We start from the raw sequence: 18204 nt of genomic DNA, 5'->3' as shown, positions 1-18204 counted from the left end.
TGGTACCTTAATTATGTGTACAAGATGGTTAAAGCTCAATAGAAAGAGAAGAAAGTCATTTTTGCACCTTAGTCTGGCGGGCTGTCCAACCTATGGCCCACGGGACACAGGATGACGGTGAATGTGGCCCAACACAAAATCATAAATTTACTTAAAACATTACGAGATCTTTTTTGTGATTATGTGTAGCAGTGTATTTAATGTATAGCCCAAGGCAACTGTTCTTCTACCATTGTGGCCCAGAGATGCCCAAAGATTGGACACTCCCGACCATTCTCTAATCAGTAGAGTGCCCAGTCTGTGTCACATTGATAATGGCAGCTCAGTCATTTCTGGGGTGGGAAAGACTGCCATTCACTATCTACTACCCTTTCTCTTCTTCTTCCAAAGAAACAGCTTCCGGGTCTTATTGAAGGCAACACTGTACCTGGCTAAAATGCCACATTTCCTGGTCTTTCTTGTAGTTAGGTAAGGTCATGTGACTACATTTTGGCCAATGAAATGGAAGTTTGGAGGAGGCTTTCTGGAACAGTTTTCAAAAAGCAAATAAGTAGCTACAGGTGCCCTTTTGTTCTTCTGCAGCTGTTTAGTTTTCCTAGTGTTTGAATGTGATGGCTGGAGCACCAACAGCCTCATTGGTCCTTTAAATGACCATCAACTAAAGATGGTAGAGCAGAAAGTTAGGTGGGACCTGAGATGCTGATGACCATTGGCGTCCACTAACCACCTGTAACTGCTCGCTTCTAGGCTTATTTTACATGAAATGAAAATGAAACTTTGTGTGTCGAAGCCATGATTATGTTGTGTTTTATTTTATATGCAGTTGATCCTAATTCCAACCAATACACCGGTTTCATCTCATTAGTCTCAGCAAAGCTTCAGATGAGTCCCATTGCTAGGGAATTAAGTTCCGCATAAGTGAGGTTTTAGTCTTCTTTACATAATGGAAGATGGGAGCTTTTTCCGTTAGAGGCTATAAGTAACGGGCTAATTTCTGAGTTTGCAATCTCATCTGAACTATGCAGTGAACTTAGCATTCACTCCCCATAAAAACACTGATATTGGTTGAGTTTTCAAACATAGATAATTTCTGCTGCCACAATGGCTACAGGCATTCCTAATGAATTATATGTCTTACTGATAGAATAAATTGGTCAGTTACATGTGTATTTAAATTTGGAGAGATCTAACCATTACAATCTTTAGCCTTCATGCAAATTTTCCTACTTACTTTTTTAAAAAAGTAAATCAGGCAGGCTTTATCCCATGCCCAGGTGAGAGTCTAGGTGGTAAAACAGAGTCGAAATGAATCAGTCTGTTTCTGTGGGGTTCTAGCCACAGGAGACAGACATCTGACACACAACTGCTGGGAGGATTTGAAGACTAAATAGAAGAGCTCAGGGAAGTTCTTGGCTTACGTAATTGCTCAATACACATTAGGTCCTGTGAGTGCACAGGAGAGAGAGGAAGCCATGGGGAAGGTGTGGAGAGGATAAGGCGAGTCCAGAGAATTGAATGACTGCTGATAACAGGAAAAGGGGAAAAGGAAATTTGTTAGAATACAACTGCAACTACTTCATGAACCACAGTCATTTTGTTCTATAAAAATGTGTTCTGTTCTCATCATTTCAGGATACTTAGCAGGCTATACCTGTGCAGGGACATCTTTTTCACAACAAACTACTGTACTAAGTGCCATGTGTTGATTCTTACTACCATTCTGGGGGAAAAATCTCCTTTTTGGTTGTCTCTAACTTTTTTGCTCCGTTCACTTTCATTAAAAAGATAAACTGCATTTTTTTCAGATTTTAAAAATAAAGTCAGCTCTTTTATTTCTCCCTATTCCCTGTTCACATTTAATTTGGTGAATCAGATTGCTGACTCAAATTTCTTCCTTCATTTCAAAAAGCAAACAAATTAAAAGAGAGAAGGGGAAAGAGGGAGAGACTGTCTGACTCCATCCACAGCCCTCATAGAGAAATCCTGGTATTCATATTTCTGGGGAAGTACTTATGTGTGAGTCCGTGGTGATGCCTGAGGTGGAAAAATAAAAGGACATTTGCAAATGCATTTCTTTGGCTGAATCTGGCTGCTTGCTCCCTGAAAAGAGCTATGTTTATGTCACCAAAATATGCTCTTATTTTCTTTTTTTATTGTTAAGGGTGCACCCTGGCCCCCAAAGTCACTTCATGTAATAAACACAATTCTAATGACTATCGATTGGGAGGCCCCGGCCTTTCATTTTAGCTGCCAGTTCCCTTTGGCAAGTTAGAAATAATCAATAGCACAGTGGGAGGCAGCTGCAACAATGGAGTGTATTCTCAGTGAACTGAGGCTGGTCACTTACATTTGGGGAAAGAGTCGTGATTTATGGCAGCTTTTGGAACACATTCTGCTTTCCATAAACTTGTGAAGCAGTCTCAGAGAGAAGATCTATCCAAGGTAGAAAGAGCAGCATTTCAAGATAATTCTAGAAAAGTGCCATGGTAGCAGTGTCCATGGGCAGTCTTTTGTCACACGGCAGAACAGGCTCCTGGGGAAAGGACTAGTATTTGAAATGGCACGTCAGTCTGAATGGGTAGGCAATAAGGTTTAATGGATGCACCCAAACTTTAGAGGATCAGATACCCTGGGCTGAACTCTCAGCAGCTGGGATCTCAGGCAGGTCACTTTAACTCCTTATGCCTCAGTTTTGTTCCAGAGATTGTACTTTGCACAGGTTGCACTTCACTGTTTCAGCAAGGGATTTAGAAATTGCTTATAATGATGTTCTGGCTTAAAACAGAGAGTACGTCAATCAGATTGCTTTACAATGATGTTGAGTGACATACTATCCTGAAACTCAGTGGCTTATATCAAGAAGCATTTATTTCTTGCATATAGGTCTTCAGGTGAGTGTGTTTTGGCCAGTCCAGGCTGGACTCTGCTGGACTGCTCTGCATGAGGCTTCGGATAAGCTGTGCCCTACTCCAGGTGAGGCTATGGTTCAGGTCTGGGTCACATGCCTTTCTCATCTTTTCTGGTCCACCCTCACCCCCACCTCCATTCACTGGAGACACACTCTGTTGCAACAAATGCCTCCAACTTTGCTATTGATTATTTCTAACTTACCAGAGGGAGCTGGCAGCCAAACAAAAGGCTGGGACTTCCCAATTGATCGTCATTAGAACTGCATTTATTTACATGAAGTGACCTTGGGGACCAGGATACATCCTTAACAATAAAAAAAAGAAACTAAGAGTTTATTTTGGTAACGTAAACATAGCTCTCTTCTGGAAGCAGCTAGATCCAGACAAAGAAATGTGTTTGTGAATGTTCTTTTCTTTTATTGGGTATTATCATTGTCTCATGTATAAGTATTTCCCAGGAAATACAAATACCGGAACGTCTCTGTGAGGGCTTCACATGGAGTTGGACAGTCTCTTTCTTTCTCTCACCCTCCTTCCCTTCTTGTGTGTGGAACTTGTTGGTTAACTGAAGGAAAAAATTTAAGTCACCAGTTTGATGCACCAAACTTGAAAGTGAAAAGGGAATAGTGAGAAAAAAAAGACTGGACTTGATTTTTTAAAAGTCTGAAAAAAGTACAGTACATGTTTCTAACGAAGGCAAAAAAAGAGAGTAAACAGTTTATAGAAATCCATAAAATGAGAGATTTTTTTCTAGAATGGGAGTAAGAATCAACACATGGTGTTTAGTGGAGTAGTTTATTGTGAAAAGGAGGATGTCTCTGAGCAGGTACAGTCCTGCCGAGTATCCTGAAATGACAGAAAATGACACTAGAGCTGTTATAGAACAAAATGACCACGATTCATGAGGTATTGTGGGTATATTCTCACAAGTTTACTTTTCCCTTTTCCTATTATCAGCAGTCACTCAATTTTCCAGAGTTACTTTTTGGGCTCTAAGAGAGAGCAGGCTATTCTGTGTTTGATTAATCCATTTTCTGAAATAAAATAGATAAAATACCTTTAAGAGAAAGCAGACCATTGGTTTCCTGAAAGGTGCTGTTTTAGGTCTTGATGAATTTGCCTTATATTCTCTATCCCCCTTGCTAATCTGTCCTATAATTGTATCACAGGAATTTAGCAACTTAGTTTAACATAATGATAATCTAATCCAGGGGGTACACAATAAATTGCTCCACATTCCCTGGGATTCTGATATCATTGGTTAGCCATGGGATCTAGGCATCAATTACTCTTTAAAATTTCTCTTAGAGGTACCAGTGTACAGCCCAATTGGAGAAGCATTCACTACTGGGGTGAGATGTGTTCCTGGAAGGAACGAGCTAAGGAAACATGACAGAGTGCAGAATCCCCATCAGACCATGTGTAGACCTGGGCAAGAGACCTGCAGGAGTCTGCCTGGTAGTGTTTTCCTGGCATTAGCAATAGTAAATCTCATTGATTTGCTGTTGGCTTTGTCACTCAGGTCACTCTCACTCTGTAGGAAGCAAAACAATAGTTAGGGCCTTGGGGCCAATGACATCTGTGGATGTTGAGATGTCCAGCAAGGCATTGATTTCCCTAAAGGCAGACCAGTCAGAGTAATAACGGTGGTGTGGGTTGATGAGGAGAGATTATTTAATGTATAAAGTCTTTTTAAAGACTGCACCTTAGGATGCCTCTTTAATTATGCTCCCTCCAACTTTATAACCTGAGGGACTTTTATTTCCTTCTTAAATAAACAACCCAGTTAACAAGTTTTTGTTACTCATTTTAAACTCCTTTGGGCTCACTTGGGCTTCTCCCCTGGGATTCCAAGGAACCACTCTGCTTAAATAAGGTCGATTAGAAATTTATAAAATCTGACATTAAGCCTTGATTTAAACCAGCAATTTTCAACCGATGTGCTGCAAGAGGTACGCTGGTGCACTGCAGGAATTTTCAAAACATGCAGTACCTGACTATTCAGTCAGGGGCACTGACCTCTTTTTCCTTAGACTGTCAGATAAAAAATGACAACAGCCAACACAATAGCTGTCAGGTGTGATTGAATCAAAGTTATACCTATTTTTTGTCGGATCAGCAAAAAGTATAACACATATTTGGGTGTGCCACAGAACTTTAGTAATGAGTTTATGTGTGCCATAAGATGAAAAAGGTTGAAAATCTCTGAGGTAAACAGGATCACCTACCAGTGATGACACGGTCACAAAGCAAACTGATGAGGAGGAAAGAGCACAGTCTTCAGAGTGAGGAGGACCCTGGTGCAAACCCGGATCTGCTGTTTATGAGCTGAGGGATCTTGGGCAAAGTATTTCCTTTGCTTTCATTTCCTCATAACCATAAAACAAAGCATAGATTTCTTTTTCACCAAAATTCAGGTTGAGAGAAGAATGTTAACCTAAGGCAAACTTTATATCTGAAGTGGTGACAGGCAGTTGAAGGAAGAATGAAAATGGCATGAAGGACCTGGGACATCAGCAAGAGTAATGGCATGATCATAAGGGGCCCAGGGAGAGCAGAGGGGTTTGTGAGTGCAGAGGGGTGCTGTCAGTTTCCAGCTGTGGAAGAAAATTTAGAGAGAGGGAGAGACAACAAGGGAGAAGTTGCATGAAGCTGACTGGCTCAAAGGGGACACAAAGCTCACTTCTCTCTCCTTTGAGAATGCCAAAGATCCACACTGCTTGTCAGGGTTTTAAGAGTTGAATTTGAAAAGGTAGTAGGCAGACACTGGCTTCGTTTGACCTGGCCTTATAACGCAGGGTTATTGTGAGGGTAAAAATGTGGTACCATGTAGGAAAGCGTTTGTTCCAGAATACAGAAAGTGTTGGAACAATGGGTGATAACTGGACCAGTGATTATCATCATGGCTATTATTATAAATCAGTCTGTCTTTAACTGCAGGAAGTAGGCATCTATTTATTCCCAAACATGTATTATAAAAGCCCATGCTATTGCATGAAGCATCGGGTAATATAATATGCAAAACATACATGCAAGACATATATCATAACATGCTTAACCTTGGGAATAAAAGTGAGGGATCAGCATGTTGTTTGTGTTCTTCTTTTCCAAGAGAGTGTCATTTTAACCACAGTTCAGTCCAAACAGTGACCATTAGTGGAATAGTCAGTTTTTCTTGTTCTAATAGTGAGACCCAGGGGCTATGATCTTCATTTCTCTGTCTCTCTCCCTCTGAATTTCTTCATATGAAAAATCTTACACTCTTAACAAGTCATGTTTTATCCTGTATGAGCTGAACCATTTAATAGTACAGAATAAAATTTCATGAACTTGGGACAATCCCTGAACAAAATCAGCAAAAAAAAAAATACATGGACCTGTCATGATGATAGTAAAGGTTGATAGTAATATCACTTGTGAAGTAATAGTTTGTAAATGTACTTCTTGCAGTGTGTATTAGCCACTGGGAATGCTTGACAATGTCATAGCTGAGTGTCCTATAGCCCACAGGGAATTTTGCCCCTATAGACCTATGGACCATCGCAGAACCACATATATCACAAACTGGGAGGGGTTGGGGGAAGGGTGGGGAAGAGCTACTGGAATCTACTGAGTAAAAGTCAGGGATTCTGCTAAACATCTAACCATCACACACATAAAATAATCTCTGTCTCAAGATGCCAATAGTGCCATTGTTGAAAAACCCTGTCACTGTCATCCTCAGGAATGAATGCCAATAGGTATAATGATGAATCAAAAGGAGAGACCAAGAGCTGAAAACAAAGAGTTGAAAAATGGTGTGGCTGTGCTGGATTTTGAAGATTTTGGCTATGGCAGAAAGAAGGAAGGACAGTGGAAGAGAAAAATGGAGTAACAGATATGCCAACCGATTAGAAACACAAAACTATCTTACCAGGGTTATATTCCTTTGGAAAGATTTAAAGAAAAAAAATTAAATATGTAACAGTGTTGGATAATAAAGGGAAAATATTATTAATGGAACATAATTTTATAGGAATTTCTACAAAAAAGAGGCATATGAAATAGAATTGATAGGTAGAAAAAACTATAACCCCAAATAGGACAGAACAAAAATAGTACAGGGGTTGGTAAACTTGGCTGTACATTCAAGTTTCAGTATCTTTTAAAGCTTCCAGTGCCCAAGCCACACCCCAGACCAATTAAACTGCCATCTCTAGGAGGGGAGCACCTTGAGTGTTTTGGGGACCTCCCCTAGGGATTCCAGTGTAAAGACAAGTTTGGAAACCACTGGTGTAAGGGTAATCAAAGTGAAATTAATGGCAATCAGCTGAAGCAGTGCTTCTCAGACTTCCACCTGCATGTGAATTAGAGTATCAATCTAAATGCAGATTCTGATTCAGCAGATCTGCAGTGGAGCCTGAGGTTCTGTATTTCTGACCAGCTTCTAGAGAATGCCCGTGTTACTGGTCTATTACTCACCCTGAGGAAAACAAGAAACTAAACAGAAACAGACCATTTCCATCCCCCTAACTCCATCTTCCTCCAGTTCCCATAAACACAGAATCTGCCTCTAGTATTAGTCCTCTGGTTAAAGCACTGAAACTAATTCTCTAAAGTTAGAAAATAAATCTGGAGAAGGCTAGGTGTAAAAAAAATAATAAGACCCCAAGGTCACTCCTGGCCTATGCAATGAACAGTGAGACACAAGAAAGTAAAGGCAGCTAAACCCAGGGGTTGAAAGTATTATGAAGGTATTTGAGGCATAATTTTCATCCACAAGAAAATAAAACAAGGATCTAGGTTCCAATAAAAAATATTTCGGCAATGACCTTAATGATCAATATAGTGAAAACCTACAACTAAATGTTCAGCAGCCACTAAACATTATATTATGGAAGAATAAGGATCTGAAAAGAAGTTCATGACATAGCTTTAATTTTAAAAATATAACAGGAGTGATGCAATTGAAGGTGATTTTATTTTTCTCTTAAGAGAAACATGATAATAGAGGCAGTCTCCATATATCTTGGGGGAGATAGACCTTTGATTGGCCTTGGTCTTTATTCCTCCAAAAGAGGAATAAAGATCTTGATAAGCTGTGTGAGGTGACATCCAAAACTCAGCAGATTGTGAATCAGTTTGGCCCCTCAGCCCTAATCAAGCTCTTCAATTTCTCATCTATAAAACTGGATCCAGCCAGCACCCCTCCACAAAGCTCCATGGCCAATACTACAGTGGTAAAGATACCAGGCACTCCTGGGTCAGGAGGGCATCTCAGCCCTGTAAATAATCAGGTGTAATTACAAAGGAGAAAGCACAAGAGTTAGTAAGAAGACTAGATCCTAATGAGCAATGGGATGAAGAGGTGGAGGGGATGCCATTACAGACAGCTGAGGATTTCGTCATCGAGAGTGTGGAGACCCAGCCTGCCAGCTTGCTCAGCATCACAAGCCCAGCACCCTGGAGGTGGAGGATGTCCAGCTGTACCTGGAGTGCCGGTGGAACACGTGGAGCCCAGGATTTAGCTCTGAAGGAATCTCGACCTACAGAAGCTCACAGACAGAGAGAATGGCATTGATCCTGAAAACGACCAAGAAGTAACATGTGCACAGGTCAGGGAATGGACAACAATGTATTTAGAGATATTTGAGCTGAGACCTCAGCCATCTCATCCTTGGATTTTTTAATGCTTTATAGAAAAGCATATATTTTTATTAACAGTGCAGTAATATATACGACTGAGAGGATCTGACAAAAAAATAGATCCTCCTATCTCCCCCTCACCCCCATAAAACAAAAAAGAAAGACAATAAGAGAAATAGTACTGCCTTCCTCCAGAAAAATTTACTTACTCCTACCCTCAATTCCCAGGGATTAATCAAGCTGCTCTCTGCATCCTTCTCAAGTCTCTGGTCCTCTGCTACCAGCAACACCCATGGTTACTAAGGGCTGATGATGCCAGCCCAGCCTCAATATTGTTAATAGAATGCCTGATGCTACTGATAAGCTCTCTTAACCCGAGGCTCCAACACCACCCAAGACCTTCCCCAGCTCAACCTATAAGGACAGCTCTTTCATCCCACAGCAAAAAAGTCTGATTCTGAGTGTGGCAGCCATTTAGGGTGGGAACTAAATCAGAAAATATTGCGAAAAATGGTAACAGTAATCATCTTCACCTACTTGCTTTGGTTTCATGTTTGAAAATAGTACTCAGGCTCCCCTAACTCAAGACTTGTACATAAAAGTCTTAATAACAACTTGTAGTGTCCCAACTATAAGTTCCCATATTCCACTTGTAACTCTTTCATTGGCAGGGTAGAGGGAGGGATTTATATGGATATCTGATGATTTGCCTTGACTTTCCAGGATTCTGATATAATTCCAATGTTTCCCTTCATGACTCTCAACCAACTTAAAGAAATTACTGTAGTTTTTGGAGAAAGTTGTGTCATAGTACTTCACTGATGAGTATATTAGCATAACAGAAACCTTGTTTCTAAAAGATTAGTAATCCAGAAGACTATAAGCAAACATTTAGGACTGGCTCGCAATTGATTGCTACTCCCTGGATCCAATTATAATGCCATTTCACAACTTTAACATCACTTTCATATAGAAAAAAAATGGTAGGTGTAGTTCAGGATTCCACATTATCAACATGGTATTTCAACTCTCCAACTAAAGGTTCATGAGTGGTTGCTCCTATTAGACCATTAATCATTCTGTTTCATATAGACAACCTCAGGTTTGAAGTTATTGGCATTTTAACCCTCTGTATATTTAGATCAGCATAATTGTCCGTTAAAGGCAACAAATCAATAAGTCAGCCTATTATCCTCAAATGTCTTAGAAGTAAATTATTTGAAGTTTATTATCAAACTAAAATTCATTGACTTGTTTGTTTTGTTGATTAGGTTCCACTTATAGTTGAGATCATATGGTACTCACCTGTAAGCAGAACCTAATCAACAAAACAAACAAGCAAGCAAAATACAACCAGAGACATTAAAATAAAGAACAATCTGACAGTAACCAGAGCGGAGGGGGGAGAGGGATAATAGGGGATAATGGGGGAGCTACAAGGAGCTTGTGTGAAGAACACATGGACAAAGCCAAAGGGGATGGGTTTGAGGGTTGGAGGCAGGAATGGGCGGGGCATGGGGGCATGGGGGGTGAAAATGAAGACAAATGTACTTAAACAAAAATAAGAAAATTCTGTTGATTTGTTAAGCATCTACTATAAGTTTGTTTACACCTAATTTTATTGAGTAATTGTAATTTAGCTGTTTGGTTAACCACATTTTTTTCATTTACATTCCTTCCTGGATGAAATTGAATAACAATTTATACATTTAAGAGAAAAATAAAAAGCTATTATTACAAAATAGTGAAAGAAAAGCCAAAAAATTCTTCTTCACCTAAGTAATAGCTTAAAAGTGCTGTTTGTAAACATTATTACATAATTTCCTTCCTAAAATTTCATCAGGACGACACTCTGAAAATACTGTAAATGAAAGGCAAACTATGATATTGAAAACCATTAAAGGAAGTGATATAAAAACAGGAGAGGTTGGTAACTATAAAAGGAGATCTAGAAACTAACAAGATTTCAGTTGTCTGCTAAAATACAAGTTCCCTGAAGGTAAAAACATGCTTCTTATTCACTACATGCTTTTAATGAATATTTACTGCATAATTACTGTTTGGAGTAGCCTATACAAGAGAACACAATGCATATGAAAGGCACAAATATTCCAGTTGCTAAAAATGATGTTCTGTAGTAAAGCAGAAATATCCTGCCAATATAACCGCAACCTATATGATTTTTTCTATAGAGCTAGAGTATCTTCCAACTTTATACTCACCAAGGCCAACCTTCTAATTGCTAACCTCATTTCCAGAGGTGGAACATAGCAAAAGATACTTGAATGTTTCAGTTATTAGAATTTTCTGTACTCATTGGTCAACTAATACTTTGGTATTCAGTTTCACAAATAAATTTCCTATGAGTTTGACTCCATGGACACTTGTCAAAGTCTTATAACTCTTGGGTAAATTTAAAGCATTAGATTTCTAACTATTCACAGCTAAAAGCTAAACCCTACCAGGTACCCACCAAATGACAGACACTCTGTTAAGACCTTATCAGAAACATGTAGACAAGCACTTTGCAATTTTTAAACAATGACTAATTCTAGACATCAGGGGACAGAGCCAACTGCCAAAATGGGGAAGAAAACTATTCAATGATCAAATATGCTCCAGCTGGAAAGAACCAGAGCTTTGACTGGGGGAAAGCAGGATTTTAAACAATCCCTAACCCCACAGTATTATACACATTGCTAAAACTCTTGCTTGGTGAGTATTTTCAAAAGTAAAATAAATATATTAGTGAGAGCTATTTTTCATGGATGGGGTTTGAGAATAAGAAAAATATCACTATTATGTAGTACAAAGGGATGGTTAAAAGTCAAGAAGAAAGTGCTTTTTGTCAGTTTCTTGTTAAGGGAAACTCAATACATCTCAAAATAGAACCATCTGTCCTCTTCCCCATCTCTAAATCTTGCCTTATTTTCCCAACTGTGTATTTCATTCAATGGCTTGTGTCATTATTATTCAGCCTAAAGGCATGAATTCTTAAAGGTGTCTTCTATGCTTTATTTTCTTTTATATACCACATTGATTTATTATGCAGTCATATCAATTATTAATAATAATTAATATTTATCCTTCTCCGTCTGTTTCCTATGCCACTATACCTAAGGCTTCATCAAGACATACTTGAGCATTGAACATAGCTAAGAATAGATCACATAACTTAGTGCTTTTATTCATTAATGCAATGGAAATGCACCAATTTACGCTTTTGTATTTTTTGTCTTGTTTTCTCACTGAAAAATCTATTTCTTTGGGATTGAGACCTGGTAATCATGAAATCAAACAAACTCTTAGGGTTAGTTTAAATAGAATGTGATTATATTTGGATAATATTTTTGAACATACCACAGAATCTACCTTTCTAAATCGAAAGTCTCATATCTGCCAAATACAGTTTTTCACTGTTTTCAAACATCCCATTAGTTATCCAGTGCTTCAAAATCCTGGAGATAGCTAATTCACTTCTAAGATAATTCACTCCCTCCCATGGTTGTCAGCAGGAGGACACAGTTCTTCCCAAGTGGGACTTTGCATGGGCTGTTTAAGAATCCTCCCAATGTGGTAGCTGGCTTCTGCCAGAGTGAACAATCCAAGAGAAAATGAGGCAAATGCCAGAATGTCTTTTATGATCTGTGTCAGTAAGTCACATACTAGCATACCCTTGGCTTCCCATGGTAAGTCCCAGTTAACATGGAAAAAATTACAGAATAGCAGGAATATTAGGAGGCAAGGATTGTTGGAGGCCATCTTGGAGGATGGGTACAACATCAACAACTAACTTTCATGTGTGCGTATACATGTTATGGTCATCAAACACTTCTGTGGATTACTATTTCATCCTACAGCGTCCTGTATTACAAATGTACCCTTGATAAGAAGAGTAACTTCTAGATTGGAATTTAGGAAAATATTAACCTAAAAGCCTTGTACATAGAAATACAGCAATAAAAATGAACTGAATATATGAGCACATATTCAGATAATTCTGAACATTCAATTTGAGTAAAAGCTACAACAAATTGTTACCCTGGTCTCGTGTGTTTATATTTATTTACATGCCTTCTCATTTTGTTTCTTATGTTGGGGTAGGAATGGGAAATAGGAATTCAAAATCATGGGTTCTGGTTTCAGCTTACTATGTGACTCTGAGACTTTAGGCAAATTGCAGATTCCACTAAAGCTGTAATAACCTCATCTTCACCACTCGAAGTGTGGCGCAAGGACCAATAATAGCATCATCACCTGGGAATTTATTACAATTGCAAATTGATGGACTTCCTTCAGACCCACTAAATCAGAATCTGTGCTTTTAACAGCATGCTAGGTGAGTTGTGTAGGGAGTGTTTATCTGGAAACTACTTCACAGACTGTGAAAGCTGCTATGCCGAATTTTTCACCTCTCTAAAGAAAAACATCTCTCAGCATTCTCTATATAGCGGCTGTCTCAGGACACTGTTGATTGAGTTACATCACTATGACCTCCCCTGCTGGACAGCCTCTCTCTGTTTTTCCCAGGGAAGACCATAACTCATTGCTAGTTTGCTCTGTAAACTAGAAATGTGCACATTAACAGAGCAGAATATGGGAAACATTTTTACATTTTTGTTTTCCTTTTCTCTGATATAAGTACAAAGGCATTACACTCATAATGACTGGTTTTGTGAGAATCTTCCTTCCCACTTTTAAAAAGATACAATTCACAGTTTTCATTGAATAACACAGATTTCCCAACTGCCACAATGAACATAAGCAAATCATCACTTCATTTCTTGAGTACCAGTTGTCTTATGAGTAAAATATGGGTCATCACAGTAACTCATAAAATTTTTCCTTTTGTATTTTTTCACATTTACAGTCAGTAAAATGTACAGATTTTAGATGCACAGCATGATGACTTTTAACAAACACACCTGTGTAACCGTCACACCAGTTAATATATAGAAAATGTCCATCACCCACAAAGTTACCTTGTCCCCTGGTCTCCCAGTTCTACCCCTTAGAATAAATGGAGAGTTTTGTAGATAACATCCAGGAAATTAGAGCTGGAGTGGGGATTTCATTTTAGAGTTGGAAGAACTGAAATTTACCTAAGTTCTCCAGCTAGCAAGTGAAAGAGCTGAAAATTGACTCTACAATATTATCTCGTGTAGTTCTCCTTCCTTAAATTGAGAAATAACTGGAAGGGTATGCACATGACTTTCATCAGCATGATTATTGTTGCCTGTTGACGAACTTCACAGAAATGAATCATTCCATTTGTGCCCTTTGGCTGTGGCTCCCTTTATGCTATATAGTGATTCTAAAATGATTCTGAGATTCATGCATGTTGGTGCATGTGTGAGTAGTTCTCAAACGGTTGTGTTGAAATTTAAGTAAAACATATGTAAGAGTAGATTTTCTACAACTACTTTTCAAATCTAAAAATCAAATGAGGAAATTTGGAAGTCCTAAAATTTCCATCTACCTCTCCCAGATACTCTAGAGGTAGAAAGTAAAATTTCACCACACTCCCCACACACACTGGATGACTAACTTTGCTGCCCGTAGTTAGATTTTCTGACACGTTACTGAGGTTTACACTGCAAATAAAATGGACTGAGATCTCTTCCCAACAGAACACATTAACTGCTAATATGATAGGTTTTCCTTTGGCCTGAGGAAGATGCTGGTCATTGACAACTGTCAGATCTGCCAGGAATTTTCCTGGAAAGCATGAAGTCCCTGAGCAAACTCCCTCTGTCTGTCCATTTTCACTGTGGCGACGTGTAATTACAACAGCTCTAAATTAGCACGCTCTCTACCTAACAATACAGTTATAGTACTTCAAAGAAAAGAATGAAGTCTTCACCACGATGATAATGAAAGTTTATTATGAGAGTCTTAGCAACACTTAGACACTGATGAGGTTTCAGTGGAGGTCACTAAGCCGCGGTCTGGCAGAAAATAGGAATAAATGGCCTAGCCAAGATACCATGACCAATGTGAAGCAGATAATTGAGACAATTTTTTGGCAAATTCAAGCCAAAAAGCTTACTGAAGTTAACACCATTGTTCAATGCTAATGGTGTGCTGATGTAAGAGAATCATAATTATGTGTTACTGTAGCAGCAATACTTAAACACATTTTTTCCCACTGATCTTAATTTCAGCTCTTTATAAGAAAACTTAAATTCTGATATTTTTCAGCATTGAGCAGCCAATTTGTGTTTAGATTGAAAAGGGATTGATTTTACACATACAAAGATGCAAATCTAGTATCTTTATCATTTATATTTTTTAAAACTTCTGGTGGAGTCTAAATAAAATTGGTGAGATATTATCTTTGACATTGAGGCAAGGATAGCCAGGACCAGAAGAAAGTAGAGCTTATTCTCCTGGTGTGAAGGGGTGTTCATAAGATTGGAATTGCTGACTTGGAAGTTCTCCTAGGCTTAGGTTACCTTCAAGAGTCCACTCAAAGGGAGAGAAGAGTCAAAAGCAAAAATAATATGGTCAAAGGTAGACAAGAAATCAGACAATATATGCCAAAATACTCAACCTCAGTAGTATTTATAGACTTATATACTTGAACAACATTGGAATATTATGTCTTACCATTTAAATGACAAAATTTAAAAGAATGACATTAAATATTGGAAACACTTGGGAAAACTGGAACTTTCATTGGTGTTGCTGGTTAGAATAAAGAGCATTCATTCATTATTTTAATTGTTGTTCAAGTACAGTTGTCTCTATTTTCCCACCACCACTTCCCCGGTCCCACCCACCCTCCCCTTCTACCCTCAATCCCACCTCCCTTTGACTTTGTCCATGGGTCCTTTATACATGATGACCCATCCTCTTCTTTCCCCAGTTATCTCCTCTCTGCTCCCCACTGGTCACTGACATTTTGTTCTTTATTTAAGAGCCTTTTTGGCATCAGCTCTTAGGTTAACAGTGTGCAACCTCTATAACTAAGCCACTGTATGCCTCAATATCTAGCCAGAGAAACCATTGGACAAGTCCCCCCAAAAAGTTACATAAGGCTTATTGCATGAGACTACCACAGCAACATCAGCAACAAAAATGTGTGGGAAAAACCCAAGTGATGTCTAAAAGAAACATGGTTAAAACAAAATATGCTATTTCTATACTCAGGAATACTAAAAACACTGTTTAAAAAAGATTGACTAGTTCTGTATAGATTCACATAGGAAGATTTCCAAAACATGTGACGTTAACAAATTAAGTTGAAGAATAATAGATAAGATATGATATTATTTCTTTTAAGAAAACACATATACAAAAAACTATATTTTTATAGGTATGATTATTCACATTTTACAGGTTATTAAGGAAACACACAAGTGAATGACCAGAAGAATATATACAAAACCTTTCATATTTGCTATCTCTGGAGAGGAAGCTGGACCAGCAAACAGTATCAGTAGTATAGAAAAATTTTAATCAAGTGGGCATTATTATTTGATTTTGTTAGCAAAAACAGTAAATAAAGAAAAATAGCCTGAAAGAGAAATAATTATATAAACCTAGTGGGTTACATTGCATTTTTCACAGAAACTTATGTAGAAAATATTCTCCCTGGAACTGACCTTTATATTCAATGTGGAGAATAGAGTCTGCAAACTTATCATCATTTTACAGGACATTTTCTGGGTTTTCTAACTGGAAAATGCTTTAACATCTTTAAACATAAAATAAAATATTTTGAAAAATATTTCATCATAAAACCCTTGGCATTTGCTAAATGCCTTACAATTGGTTATTGGTTATTTCTTTCCAAAAAAAAAAAAACCTTTAAGTCACTTTGAAAAATGTATAAGGCTAACTTTTTTCAGAAATTTTAACATTTTTCAGAAAATATAACATTGGCATAAGTTACCATACAATAATATCTTGTTAAATATGGTTCTACTCATAGCTGCCATGACAGCTTCTACATCCTACCTATACCTGAGTTCTTGTGATCTTCCTTCCCTCTTGCTTTGCCCGCCTAAACTTGTTTGATTCTTACTACAAGTTTATGATGGACCTAATATTATCCCCATTTCTAAATAAGATACAGAGACCCAGTAGGTTTCATAACTCGCCCCATGCCAGGTTTGGATAACAAACATCCCCCCAAAATTAGTTGTACCAATTTACATTCCCACCACCAATTTATGAGAGTTTTACTTGTTCTACATCCTTGCCAAGATTTTTCACTCTTCAAATTTTTAAATGTTATTGTGACTTTATAGAGGTATTACTTGTGGTTTTAATTTTCATGTTTCCAGTGCCTAACTGGTGCACATTTTGTATATCTACTGGCCATTTCAATATCACCTTTGGTTAATTGCCTGTTCAAGTCATTTGCCCTTTCTTTCTTTCTTTCTTTCTTTCTTTCTTTCTTTCTTTCTTTCTTTCTTTCTTTCTCTCTCTCTCTCTCTCTCTCTCTCTCTCTTCCCTAACCCAAGGACATATTTTTCATTGTTTTTTTGAGAGAGAGAAGAAGGGAGAGAGAAAAACATTGATGTGAAAGAAGCATCAATCGATTGCCTCCTGTATGGACTTAGACTGGAGATCATGCCAGCAAACTAGGTATGTGCTATGAGTAGAAATCAAACCTGCAAACTTTTCATTATGGGATGACATTCCAACCAACTGAACCATACCAATCAGGATGCTGATCTTTCTGTTGTCATAACAGGTTATTTTGCCTGGGAAAGACCTGAAACTCAGATTTTCCAAATAGTGCTCATTAACAACATCCTGTCCCTGATTAATCATCTGTCTTCACTGATTTACAAGGTGTCTGAGACATCTACAAGAAGATGTGAACTTTGCTCACTGATAGGCTTCAGACAAATTAAAACATCTGATAGCCTGAGGTGGTCACAATGGAAGACAGATTATAGAAAGGGACAATGAAACCCTATGATAAGAATTGCTCTAAAATATCTGGTACAATGAGAAAAACTCATGAACAGACACCCAGAATTGAAGAGGAATGTGGACTCATGATAGAGAGATAACTGCTATCTAACCTCACCCCAATCATGGTGGCAAGTATGTTTTCTGGGTGAGAATACCTACATCTGGGAAAAGCAAATTTACAGTGAGGCACCTCTTTATCCTAAAATGAATATACCACCAACTGAAAAGTAATGCTGTCCTTTTTATCATCCAACTTACTATCCATTTGGCTAGAAAGCTTTGAAATGCAGTGAAAATATTATAATCTCCCCATATTTTCTTTTTTTAAATTTCAAATGTAAATAAAAGCTGAAGGAATTTTATATTAAACACCCATATACCCACTTTTCAAGTATGCAATTAATATTTTACTATACTTGTTTTTATCCATAGTGATTCATCTATCTATACATTAATACATCTTTACTTTTGACATATTTCAGAGTAAGTTGGGGACATCTGTACATTCTCCCAATACCTATGTTTGCACATCATTAACCAAAGGTCCAACATTGTAATTTTAACAATATGAGGTGAGAGAGACTTCCAGTTCTCCAGTACCTAAAGGGGATTAATGGCAAAGATTGTTAAAAAATGATTCTGCTTTCTGAGCAGAACTATAGGGGAACAGAGCACTAGACTCTTTTCAGCTAGTCCCAACAAAGAGGGCTGGTTAGTCAACAAATAAAAGTACTGTCCC

At 38.0% G+C, this 18204-nt stretch overlaps 1 pseudogene; it reads left to right on the top strand.

Moving 5' to 3' along the window:
• Nucleotides 1–8492, top strand: part of LOC119043494 (transcription initiation factor TFIID subunit 12-like) — a 130145-nt pseudogene extending 121653 nt beyond the window's left edge.
• Nucleotides 8493–18204: the final 9712 nt, after the last annotated feature.

The sequence above is a fragment of the Artibeus jamaicensis genome, unplaced genomic scaffold (assembly GCF_021234435.1).
Source record: "Artibeus jamaicensis isolate MK-2021 breed Jamaican fruit bat unplaced genomic scaffold, CSHL_Jam_final contig_519, whole genome shotgun sequence".
Lineage (NCBI taxonomy): Eukaryota > Metazoa > Chordata > Mammalia > Chiroptera > Phyllostomidae > Artibeus > Artibeus jamaicensis.
The sequence above is the reverse complement of the archived record's forward strand: the minus strand, read 5'-3'. Positions and strand labels throughout refer to the sequence as shown.